The sequence below is a fragment of the Corvus brachyrhynchos genome, unplaced genomic scaffold, assembly GCF_000691975.1.
Source record: "Corvus brachyrhynchos isolate BGI_N302 unplaced genomic scaffold, ASM69197v1 scaffold26, whole genome shotgun sequence".
NCBI lineage: Eukaryota > Metazoa > Chordata > Aves > Passeriformes > Corvidae > Corvus > Corvus brachyrhynchos.
In genome coordinates, this window is record NW_008239324.1 from 7,451,359 (window position 1) to 7,464,438 (window position 13,080).

Here is a 13,080-nt window from a genome sequence, read left to right on the forward strand (position 1 = left end):
TAGCAAAGAGTCTGGGATGAATCCTCTGGAGGTTAGCTCCTCATTTAGGCAGTATTAGTCCTTGCTTTCTACTCTCTCTGACATTTTCAGGATTGTCCCTGTGGGAGCTGCTCAGTGTCCTTGCACATTGTACCACTGTACACAAGGAAATTCCCCTCCCAGCCATGCCCCCTGTGCTGGGGGGGGTAGAACTGCCCTGGCAGAGCTAATCAGAGCCACAGCAGTAGCTACACAGCAAGGCAGGGTATGTGAAATGTGCTTTGTGCTGTCCATGTAACAGGGCAATTCCTGGTTCTCAGCAATCTCGGATGGAGGGTGTTTCTCTTAAAGACTGCTTTTCTTTTTCACGTTGTCAAAATAAAAACCAGCCTCCAGCCTCCAAGTTAAGCACCCTCTGGGGAGGATGCAGTACCCATTTTAGGCAGCATGAGATTCATAACTGTGCCAGGGTAAAACAAAGTGCCCAAGACATCTTAAATCAGCTCCAGACAAGTGCCAAGCAGCTTTCAAGAGGATTAATGTACAAACCCATAGGAGGTAAATGCCTTGAAATTCTGCAGAGAAGAATCAAGTACAGCAGTCTGTGGTACTCTTAAAACTTGCCTTACCGTTTGGTGGTTAATCCCATTCTAAGTTGTAACTTCAATTTTTTGGCTCAATGACTAAAGCAAAAGATTCCTTTTCCTTCCAGTCTTTATTAGAGATTTATTTTTAATAGTGTAATACTTTCTGTACAATCTTAATCTTTACAAACTCTTAACTAACGGAATCCCCTAAATTCTTCCTCTCAGTAAAGGGTTATTTCTATTACAGAAGTGTGAGACAGTCAAAGTTCCTATCTATAAGAATTCTAGTCAATCTAACCTTTACTCCCCATTGTTGTAAATGAAGTCTTCAGGATGAATGTTCTTTCTGATGCCACTAAAGGAAGTAGAGTAACTGTACTGTAAACTGCATATAATGCAGGCTTAAACAGGGCTTTAAAGCAGAAGGCAAGCAGTTACATACCCTATAGAGCCATTCTCCATGTTTTCTTACAACCCACCTATGTTTTCTGTCAATACTGCTGGGAAGTACTCTTTATGTGCAATTTTCTGATATTTTTTAGACATGCTTTCCAAATTACAAAGTATAGATATCAGACATATTTTGAAGTTAATAGTATGCTATCTAGCCATAAAGAATATTTTCTTATAGAAGACAAATGTTGCATCATAATAATTTATTTGTAAACTTTAATGGCTGTGTGTGGTGCTATTAACAGTGATATTGGCAAATTTACCATTAGTCATGGCTACTATTTGCATAATTGCCTAGAAAAATTGAAAATCCTGTACTCTTATCAAAGATTATAGCTATTCTTGGGTTGTGCTAATGTTTTGGAAGGTCTGGGCAAGGGTAGTTTCTAAGTGAGTGTGGCTTCTTTACTTTGCACCTTTCTGTTAGCACTGAACACAAGCATTTCCCAAAAACTGTCACAGCATTCTTCACTGAAAACTTTTTCTTTTGGAAAAAAATCTGTATTTGGCACAGGGTAGTGGTGGTAATATTCTGTGTGCCAGCCATTAGGTGGGGGTCTCTGAGAATTTGGGCATCATGAGCACAAAGTGAAACTTCTGCAGCAGGAGGACAGTAAGAACTTTCTCAACATAATTTTTCTTGAAAGGGTAAACTGAGTCTCATTTATACCAGTATAAAATCACAGTGCTGCACAAATCTACCTAGTAGGAGATAGGTACTAGACTAGTACCAGCTAGTAACACCCTTCTTTCTGTCCTCCAACTACTCAGCTTCTTCTGTGGGAATTGATAAGACAAAAGTTTTTATTTAAGTTTGCAACTTGAGCCTCATGTTTGTTCTTAGTGGACTGTTTTCCTAACAGGCTTCAAGCAATGTAATTGTCCCCTCAGTCCAAGCTGTCCAGTACGTGCTTTGTCACTGCCATTCTGCACAGGCCTCCTAGCTTGAAATTCCATGGAAGAATGTGAAAATTACCCCAGGGCCCATCATAGCTCCCTGCCAAGATGAAGCAGAGGCCCATTAACAGCTTGAAGCAAAATCCTTCTTGTTTCATCACAGTGCAAACTTTTGCTTGGGCAGATTGCGGGGCAGTTTTGTTCACTGATTACTCAGACCTTATGATAAATCAGTGTGGCTGAGTCTGGTGTTTTCAGCTTGTCGCACAGTGGAGATTTTTTTGTTATTTCTAAATAGCTTTAAACATCATTAATAGATCATGACTGTAAAACGGTATTTAGAAAGAAAAATATAAGCGATCTTGAAGATATCAAAATCTCTTAATTCAGGGTTAGAGACAGTGATTTTGTCATCAGCTTCTGTATGAGTCAATAGAGGATTAACTGGCTGTTTAGGAAGAGCCTGGTAACTGGTATCTGCCTCTTTGTTTTAGGGTAGAGTTAAGAGAGTAACTTATGCCAACTGTATTCCTTTAACCACCAATTTCAAAAGTTCAAAAACCATGAAGTAGGCCCCAGAATACTTTAAAATGTATGATCTTCTACTAAAATCCTTTTATTTGCCTGCTTTCTTTTAGTTTTGAATTTACTTTGTACTTTTCCAGCTTTTCTCTTCAGCTTTGAAAGCTAGAAAGAGATTCTTGCCTAATAATTTGTCCCTATGAAACTGTGAGAGTAAAAGGCACTTCTTAAAATAGTACTTTTTTTTACTGCTTGAGCCCGACATAGGAGAATGCTGAGGTCATAGTCTAACTCTCAGAGAGTAAATCTATTTTTTGTAATAATGACCATCATCTATGTGATCCTAACAGTTTGCTTATTAGGTAAAGTACTGAGCTATTGTACTGAGTGAAGATCAGTTACTACTCAGTGGAAGTCTTCTATATCAGTTTAGTCTGAATAGGTTTTTTATTACTTTACTCTGTTTTTCTTCTCTCATAATTCTTTGTCTAGAAATTCTGTCTTAGGAGTCCTTAAGAGAGAGATGTCTGTTATTTGGGTTTAAATCCTGGCTCTGGTGACGTCAATGGAAAAAAATCACCCATTGACTTCAGCTGGGTCAGGATTTCTCCCATGGGGTTTACGAATCTATTGATTTTAACTAAGGCTGTAGAGCCATACATACATGAGAAACAAACTCCAGAAAAGAAGCAAATGATCAAACTCTTCCACCAAACAAAGTCCTGGACTGTCTTTGATCTCGCCTGTCTCATAATCTCATTTACACATCTGAATTTCTCTTCTGAAAGGAGACTGCACAGCACAAGCTATTCCTTAGTTTTGTGATAAACTGTAGAACTAAGATGCCTGTGTACAGATCTAATCTCCCCTCAGTTTGAGGGCATGAGCTTGTGAGCTTTCTTCAAGCATCAGTCTTACTGCACATCAGTAGGCAGATACAGCCCTGCATGCTGATGAAGAGTCATGTACCAAACGTACTTTTGAGAGTGGCTTCTAAGCTGTGAACTTGGTGTTTTGGTAACTTTCAGCCTTGAACTTTCTAATATCATAGTAAGTCCAATACACTTAATTGTGAAATTACTGTGTTGTGAAATAAGGATTCCTCTGCCAAGAAGGAAAGGTGCTGAGACCTCCTGAAATGTGGGTTACATTAACATTGAAGAAGAGAAAAGAAATCTTTCAATTGTAGAATATACCCATGAGAGTCTGTGTGGAGCTTGGTTTTTTTCTAAAGGCAAATCTTTTGAGGGTATTTGGAGCACCTTCTAAATTTAGGATTTGAGAAATTGTTTCCTCCTGTATCAATCCTTGGGGGAAAAAGACTGTATCTCTGTTTTATTGTTGCACTCTCTTAAAAAAAGGTGTGTTCAGGGGTAACCTCTCATTATCAATGGATTGTGTCCTTGCTGTCATTGTGGCTATGGTGATAAGTGAGGTCCTACACGTGAATTAGGCACTGCTAAAAACTGCCACCCCTACAATACCCTAATAAATAAAATAAAGTGGGAAATCCAAGAATGGTCTGCTTGGGAACGATCTTTGTTATTACTGGGCTCTGTATTTAAAGAGGGTGGTGATGAGCCACCCTAAAATTCCATATTATTTTTTTTTCCTGTAAATGTTGTGGCATCAGGTTGGGATCTCCCCAGACCTGTGAGGATCTACTGCTCCACCTTGTGGTCTGAAAAACGCTTCCCGTTATTCTACTCTCTAGTAGTGCTGTGCCAGAAAAAGTCCAGCCTCTTCCCCTTTTTTTATTTAACTGGACTTTGGCTGGAACCAGTATCATACTTTCCCTCGAGATATGGATCGTAAGGGCACGTAACGTGCTGTCACCTTTGGCATGCTTCAGGAAAGACATTGCAAGAGGTCTTTCATTACAGAAGAGAAAAATAGAAATGAAAATACCAGTGAAGAGAAAAGTGCTGTACACACATACCCACATACTTCAGGAGGTGCAAAATAAATTAAAAATAGCTAGCAAAAAAAAAAAAAAAGCACAATACTCAGCCATTTTTTTCAGTACATACACCGGGCCCAAGGAAACACTGATTTGGATGGTCAGCGAAGCAATTGCAGAGGGTTCATTCTTCCATGCTGCTGTTGGGCCAGAAAAACAGCTCATTCCCACAGTCCTGCAGTCTTCAGTAAAGATGAATGCTGTGCAATTGCCCAGGCACAATCCTTCCCCTACATCAATGCCACAAAAGCTGTTTCTCAAACTAGCAAGAGTGCTGTAGCAAGAGAGGACACCCAGTGCTTGGAAATCATGCAATAACTTTCTCCAGCTCTGAAATAAAGACTGCAAAAGAGTAATAGTCTTCTGCTGTTGAAATCACAATTCCTGTGTACTTCAGTGGGGTGGGATCAAACCAGTACTGCTCTTCTGATGCTGGGCTTGTTCTAGGAAAGCAGTTTAAAACAAAGCATTCCAAGAAAGGCTTTATGTTTGTGTAGTCTAACACCACCAGCCTGGGAGGGTTGGATCCTATTTTGGACACTTAGCATATATTCTTAGACCATTCTAATAGCCAAACTGTAGATATCAGTTAATACCTACATTAAGAACACAGCTTCTGCAATCACTTGTGCTTTTGGAAGTGAGTGGTTGTGTTCATAAAGCCTTAAGGAGTAGGAGCACTGGAAAAATTACTGTCTTCTATAAAAAGACTTATTGTATAATAAGGGCAGCTTGTCTTACTACATACCAGCAGTCAGAATGCTTGTCATAAAAAAACATTTATGGACTGGCAGCAGACAACTGCCTGCCCAATCCTGCCTGAATTTTGCTTAGCAATATGTTATCACACAATTCTGTCTGGACGGTTGGTAGTATGCTTTGGATGAATATGAGTTTAGAGAAGGATGTGACTTACGCAGCCAGATCTCCCTGGTGGCATTTTCTGCTTCTGAATGATAGACCCTGGTTCCCAAATTGCTATTCTGTACTGTCACCTTTGTCATGCTTCAGGAAAGATTGCAAAACTTGTTTGAATAGAGAATAGGGGAAAGGAGAAGGAAGAGTGAAAATAAAACAAAGGATGGTTTTGATAAGTAGTCTAGAGGTTCTTTCCTATGGCTTTCTTGAAGAATATGTCACAAGGCAAGAAAATTAACTGTTTTCCTTCCATTCCTCCCACCTCCTTTCCCCTCTTTATGGATTAAAGATTTCAAAAGCTCTGTGGCTAAAATTAAGTGTATTGAATCTATACAGAAGTTAAGCTGCTGAACTATACTACAGTTACCCAAAATTTCCATGAGAACAGGAATTATTCATCAGTACTGGGGATCTAGTCACTTTCAGTGCTGATTTCCTGAAGGACTCAGATATCCATCTTTAGGAAATCAAGTTTTGAATGTCGATAAAGCCTTTAATTTGAAACTATTCTGACTTTGCACCAGTATATAAGATCTGCACAATTAGGATGAAACCTTTGCATCAAAGGTTCAAGACTTGATACAAAGGTAGGGAGAAGGAAAGCAGAAGATTAAGGAGTTGTAGTTGGAGGAGGTGATTACAGGTTGTCAAGACATGGGTAATGGGCTGCTAACATGAATCCTTTGTCTCCAAAAGCCTTGAGGAAGGAAAACACAAGGTTTATAACCAGTGTGATACTCCTGGATTCCTTACATACTCTTCATTGAAAATGGATTGGGACAGTGGATTTGTCCTGAATACAATTTATGTCAACTTTAATAAAGATGATGATAATAATAGTAACAACTATAACGATTTTTTCTGTTGTCACATTTCAAGTCAAGAAGTTGAGAGTCAGTTGCAAGATTCCAGGGGGGTTGGACAATCCTTAAGGTCTCTTCCAACCCAAATAATTCTATGATTCTGTATGTACAGAGAAAACGGAAAGTACTAAGAGTGAGGTAGTAGTGAAAGACCCAGAAGTATTTTACAAAGACACATTATTTAAATTTGTCTCTTGACTTCTCAATTACAATATTTTAGTGTAACTATATCTCCAAGTGTAGAATTTATTAGTTCTGGTTTACTATTTTGTAATAACGTTGAGAGCAGTTAGGTACAACATCATCTAATAACTACATGTAGTAACTGCAATATATGTAAATTCTGTGCAGTTTACAGTGCAGACTGATATCAGAGAACCATACTACAGTTCTTAAATATTTAATCAATTGGTTAAACTGGGACAAAGGCTTTACAACTGGGAGTTACTGATGTGCTTACCATCAGACACAGCAAAAATGAAGACATGGGCTATCTGATGTTGCATTTCAGAACTGCTCAAAATTCTTGAAACCATTCATTTCCATTTTAATACACAGCAAGAAATTCAGTAATTTATGGACTGATTTAATCCATCATTCCCCTCACAGCATATCTAAACTCTCACTAAAGCTCTATGTTCCTCCTGATCTTATGTGTAAGGAGTTGTATTAACATTCTGTTTCATATTGGTCTAAGCATGGGGAGGAGGTATCTGTCTGGAAATGGTATCTTTAGACTGCTGGAGCTGTATTCACATATTCACTAAACTGACAGACAGGTTTGTGGTATTTTGCTTAAAGATGAAAGGGAAATTCTGCCCCCAAACCATGTAGGCCATGTTTCAGTCTCCTTAGAGGTATTTTGGTTTCTTCAGTAAAGAAGGGCTGTTGGCTGCTACACTCCTAACCAGGCCTTTCTATTTTCTGTTGCTCCCAGAGCTTAAGACGATGTGAGTGAGAAAGCAGACACGAACTGCTATTTCATCTTGAATGAGTACCCAAACCCAGGACCCCGGGTCAAACTGTAAGAAAGTCCTATATTTATTTTAATAGGAGTTAATGTGAGCTTTGAAGGCTCCCTAATGTGACTTGCAGAATTTACTTGGGCAGGAATGGCCTACTAGGGGTATTTCAGTACTTCTGTTCCTTGGCAGAATTGAGAAGGGTGTACAGGAATGAAGACAGCTTGGAGGGGAGGCAGGGAAGACCTTAACCAGAACTGTTTAGTACTTGATGTCTTTTCTGCCTCTTAGTTTAGAATAAAGTACTTCAAGTGGGAATCAAAATACGCATCCACTGTACTTAGAAAGATGTATCTTTGCTTTGTCAGCTGGTTCACACCAGCTCTTTTATTATCAGTAAAGCTTGAAAATCAGTTTTGGTAATTGATTGGAGCACCCCTTAGATCAGTTCTGAATACTTGCCCTGTATCAGCCACAGGATGGTACTCTTAAGTGTAACATCAAGCTAAATATTATGGATCTTGTCTAGAACCTTTATATGCTGGTGTATCTCTAGACCTTTGTAAAATTGTCAAGCTAAGAGTTGCTAGAATTGTTCAGGGACAAATAACTTCTCTGCACAGGCAGGTATTTAGCTGAGAGTCTGTGTAGTGCGCCACTCATACACTATTTCATGGTATCATACCTGAGAGTCAGAAACAAGAACTTTACAACTGATGAAAGATTTGGGTGAGAGATTCAGTTCTTCCCTCTCAGTTATTCTTAATACTTCGTATGTAGTAGGTGTATAATGCACTAGCTTATAACCCTGCAGACATTCCTGTTCTGAAGATTTATTTTGTGGAGCCAACAAGCCACGTAGAGCAGAACAGGGGCTTTCAGAGAAGCAGCTGGCAACTGGCATGTGAGCTCCAGTGCTGAAGAGCCTGGGTTGAACCCATGCCCTGCATGCACCAGGTGATTAGTGGCTGATCAAGGAAAGGAGAGAGAATAGATGAAATGGGAAAGAGAAGAGAGCAATTGGGAGCTGGACACTGGCTCTGACCCTGGCAAAGGAGGTACTGCCACACTACACAACTGAGCAGTGTCCCTAATGTCACACTACGGCTGAGAACCCAGAGCTCATGGCCATAGCAAGGAGATCAGCATAACAGTTTAACCTGTCTGAGGTCAGTGGTTTGATGTGCTAATGGGAATTGAAAACCCCTTTTTAGGAAACCAAAATCACTAGATTTGCATCTGAGCTTTGATTGACTGATGAGTCAAACTCTTGGCGTAGGCTTTGCAGTGAGATTACTTCAAAGTTGATTTATTATTATCATCATCAATGCTATTTTGAAATATAAACTCTGATATTGTAAGGCAAAGGTCATCCACCTTTGAACTGTAAAGTGCTGGGTTATATTCTTCCCCAAAATAGGGATTAAATTTGGTGACAGACACTTTGCAAAACTGAGGAGGCAGAGTGTACTAGAAAGACAAGGTGGTGCTGTCAGCACCACAGTTTCCTCTCAGTGAAGTGGTGCAGTGGCCAGGCTCCCAGCTCTGTGGGAGGTGACAGCTACACGGTGTCATTCTCGATACATGACAGCTCTTGGCTCCTGACTTTTTGCTGGGCCTGTTCAGGGATATTTGGATCTGGTTTATGCTGTCTTTGGTACCTGTGCTGTGGATTGCTCGGTCCTGCATTACAGCTTATGGAACTATGACTAGGACAGGGAGCATTAGGATAAATTGTAAGATACTTCTGAAGTGTATTGATTGCTGGCAAACTGTTTGTTGAAGCAAACAATTTCTTCTGGAAATACTGTGGTCTGAAAACACTTAAAAATAATGCTGCAGGGGAGATTAAAAGTGTGTATTATGATAGGTAGAGTACTGTTAAAATATTTATCTGCTGCTATTCTTAAATTCGTTAAAAACTTAATCTGATTCTTATGATACAGTAAGTCTCCAGTGACTAATCTGACAATTACAGGCTTCCTAATGAGTAGTCTGAACATGACTGACCTTGCAAATACTTTGGCTCACAAAAGTACTTCATGTTGGTAAATTCTTTTTCCCCAGATTTCAGTGGGAAATATTAATTCTGCCTATGACTATGCAGGAACAGGAAACAAAAATGAACATTAATACTGAAAGTGTCTTGTACAAAAACTACAATAGCTTGTTAACTAAGACTGAGCATCATCCTCCCCCACTGTGAGCACATCAGTTAATCATAGTAGGCATTACTCAACTTCATTTGGCATCAGTAAAATGTTATGAGAGTATAATTTTAATAGTAGTCTTCTTCCTTAATTCAACATAGCCTCTTGTAGAGCTGGGGAGCAATTAAAAGGTTGGTTGCATTATAAAGAATTCTTTGGAGTACAGTGATGTTGACCACTTACAGAAAGAGTTATACAGCTAGGAAATCTTTTTCTTAAAAATAATAATTTTAAAAAAAGTGTTCTTGCCAGGAATAAGTTATAATGAGGATATAGCTCTTGTAAGATTAGCCAATAGAAATGACTGTAGTTGATGATTTCTCCAGTGACAAGCCCTGCTCCTTGCAACTCTCAAAAATGCACTGCACAAAAAGTATTCCATTTGCTACAAACAGTGCTTTTCCTTTGTGCTGTGAGCAGCAGTCAAATACATGTAAGTTGTGGTATTTTTTGATCAGCTGGACTGACAAGGTGATGTTTGAGAATTCCCCCTTTTGGAGTGTTGCCATATCTACTTAATGGGAGCTTGCAGATTTTTCCCATCTGTTCAGAGCCTACCCTATCACCTGATAAATGCTTTAGAGCACATAGTGGACATATCCTGCTTCCAAGAAGTCAGTGAGGGCAAGAACTCCTTCAGTCTGTTCATACTAAATTGTACTGTAAGCTTTCTGTGGCCCATTTTGTATTACAATACAGCCGCTGGATGTGTCTCTGCCCTTGTAAGGCAGGCAAGTCCTATGAAAGTAGATAACTGATATAGAAAAATAAATGCTCAAGATTTTTAGATCTTACTAAAGACTGGGGATTTTTTTAATAGCAGAAGAATGATTCCAAAAATTACAGTTGTTTACAGAAGGGTTACATTCTGCCATCTATCTTTGAGCAGAAATCCCATTGGGGTCTCTCAGCAGGCTACTCCCAAAACACAGATGTTTCTGGCTATTCATTCAGTGTTTTAGTTCTGCTGGATGCTTCTTACTCTCTAGCTTTTTGTTACTGGGAGCTTGTTAAAATATGAATGTTTCTTTTTGCTACCACCACCAGTGCTGTCTCCGAAGTTATCTAACAAAAAAAGTCTGTATAGCTGCCACTGGGCGGTGTATGCCTTGTGTAAGTAAAACACACTAAAGTAAACTCTCAGAGTTTTGTATAAGTGGAACTTCCAGATCTAACTCAAAAGCTTCTGTCTGTTTTTTTTCTAGAAAATTTCCCTATTGTTTATCAAAGAAAGAAACTCCAGGACTTGGCTGGTAAAAAGAAGGGAGTGTATATACATCCATGTCAAATTCAACTTTGAATGGGGGAATACAGTGTGTATTTATACTTTCCTTCTCAGTTCTTGTAAGTTTCTATGCTTTCTTGAGAGCCACCTACTTTTACAAATATGGAAAGGCCATTAGTGTGTCTGCAGGCATCTTGAATTAATCACAGTTAGCTTTAGGACACAGTCCATATGTCAACCACCTAACTTTTTTTAAAATGTAAAGGAGGATGCCATTTTCTACCACTTCCATGTCCTTGATACTGTTGTTCAACTTCTAAGAACTTCTGTAGAACCTTCGTGGGTGTAGCTTTTGGTAAGATACAGGAGAATGTCTTTTTGTTAGGCAGCACAAGCTATGCTAACCCAGGATTTAGGACATTGCAACATGCTTTCATTTCACTGAGTATTTTGTATCAATCTATTGATAACATGTTAATAACCCACACTGTCTAAAGCCAGCTCTAGGTAAATCACCGAGGCTGAGTATTTGCTGAAGCTTTCAGAGAAACTGCGGAGAACTGCATGAGGAAGAGGAAAGGAAACCTTTTACCTTCCACTGCTTTGCTTTATACATACCATCCAATTCAAGTTTCATCTATTCTGTTGGATTTTTCTTTACCTAGCAGTTCCTTATAAATATCAAAAAGCAAACAGTAATCCTATTATGAGCATCCTGGAATTTTTTTTTTAATAGGGTAAGTCTGAACATGGTATACAAGTATAAAAACAGCTTCTGATTTCATCCCTTTAATTCATTCAGCAGTCCAGAAAAACTACTAAGATAGTGAAATGAAGTTTTTGCCATGTCTATATCCACATACCAACTTCTGCATGGGGAAGCATAGCAATTATATGAAACCCATTGTGTTATCCTTTTGAGGCAGCAAAAGTTAAATTAGTGCTAGAAAGGGTCCCTCATGCAATAGCAGCGTGGGGGGGGAGGGGGGGGGAAGGTATTTAAGAATATCTGAGACTTATGACTGGAAAGATCTCAACAAAATCCAACGATATCCCACAGCTCTGCCTATTGTCTTATGTTTTTTGATCTTGTAGGAAAATATAAAGCAAACAAGCTCCCAAACACAGTTTCAAAGAAAGAAGGGACTGAGTTGGCTTGAAACTCAGTAAAGTACTTTTAGAGCCTGAATCTCTTACAAGAGTTTCTACTGACTACAACTGATATGTATGTTCAACATGAGAGGCAATGGATGGAAAATTTTTAAGATACCATAATGATCTCTGTATCGGTAAACAGTTCTCAGCTATTCTATAGACTTTGGTAGCAAAGGGCCTGTCCACCTTTGCTTGTAAAGGTCTGATTTTACTTTGATGATATTGAAGAGTTAATGTAAACTTTTCACTGAAATGTACCTCTTGTAGCTGTTGGCTTTCTCTTCACTGCCATTTGAAAGTATTCGAATTGGAAGATGCTAATGAAGACCCATTTTTTTCTAGCTGAACTGACACAAGGTAATACATGGTGGCTAAAGAAGATGCAGGAGTTGCAGACTGTTACCTTCTGTGCCTGAGCTGGCAGTAAATTATGAAGGAAGCAGGTGAGGAAATTAATTGACCTAAATTACAACAGAAAAGAGTTCAGGCACTCTGGGTGTCACCTTGTGCAATGTGAGATAGGGGAATGTATCTCTTTTCCTAAAAATTGCTAGATGACGTGGAGATGTGGCAATGGTGCATCTGTCCTGAGTGCTATGAATGATGCTGCTGCCACACCTGCACCTGACACCGCGGGAGCCTGCTGGGTTCATGATGCATTGTGCTGCTGTGGTGTGAATGGCTAGGACTATTTTTGGGCATAACGAAATAAGGATGGAGGTTATTTTTCAGTGCTAAGTACTTTCTTCAGTCTGTCTGGGTGGTGAGCAGAGAGGTTTTCTGACTCCTCTCAGAAGTTTTGGAGGTACCAAGCTCGACTGAGTGTTTCATTAGCACCAGTATCCTCTTAAGTTCCAAGGACAGGTATAATTCCATGTTATTTGATAGGGATTTTCCCATTCATCCTGCATTCCTATTTTAATGGGAGGCAATTATTTTATGCTACAAGTGTGAACTACTAGCCTTTATCACCAGGCAACCACACTATCACTATATACATACATAACTGTCTTTCAGAACGTGCTTTCTATCTATCGGTTCTGTCTGTATGGCTCACCGTTCACACACAGTTCTCCATCTGCCAGGCAGGGTCTGTTCTTTCGGTGTGTGATTTGAAAGCACTCCAGGCACCTGCCCGGCTTGCAGACGGTGTTACTCCATCGCAGTCTGGAGACATCACTGACAACACAGCGTACTTCAGGGAAATGAAAGCGGATGATGGAGTTAAGGTCTTACTGAAGACATGGCAGACAATCTGAGCCAACTATGGTTACTGTGTGTAATTTTTTGTTGCTGTCATTGCCAAACTGTGCAGGAGGTGAGGTTTCGTTTGTAACAAGTCTCCTACC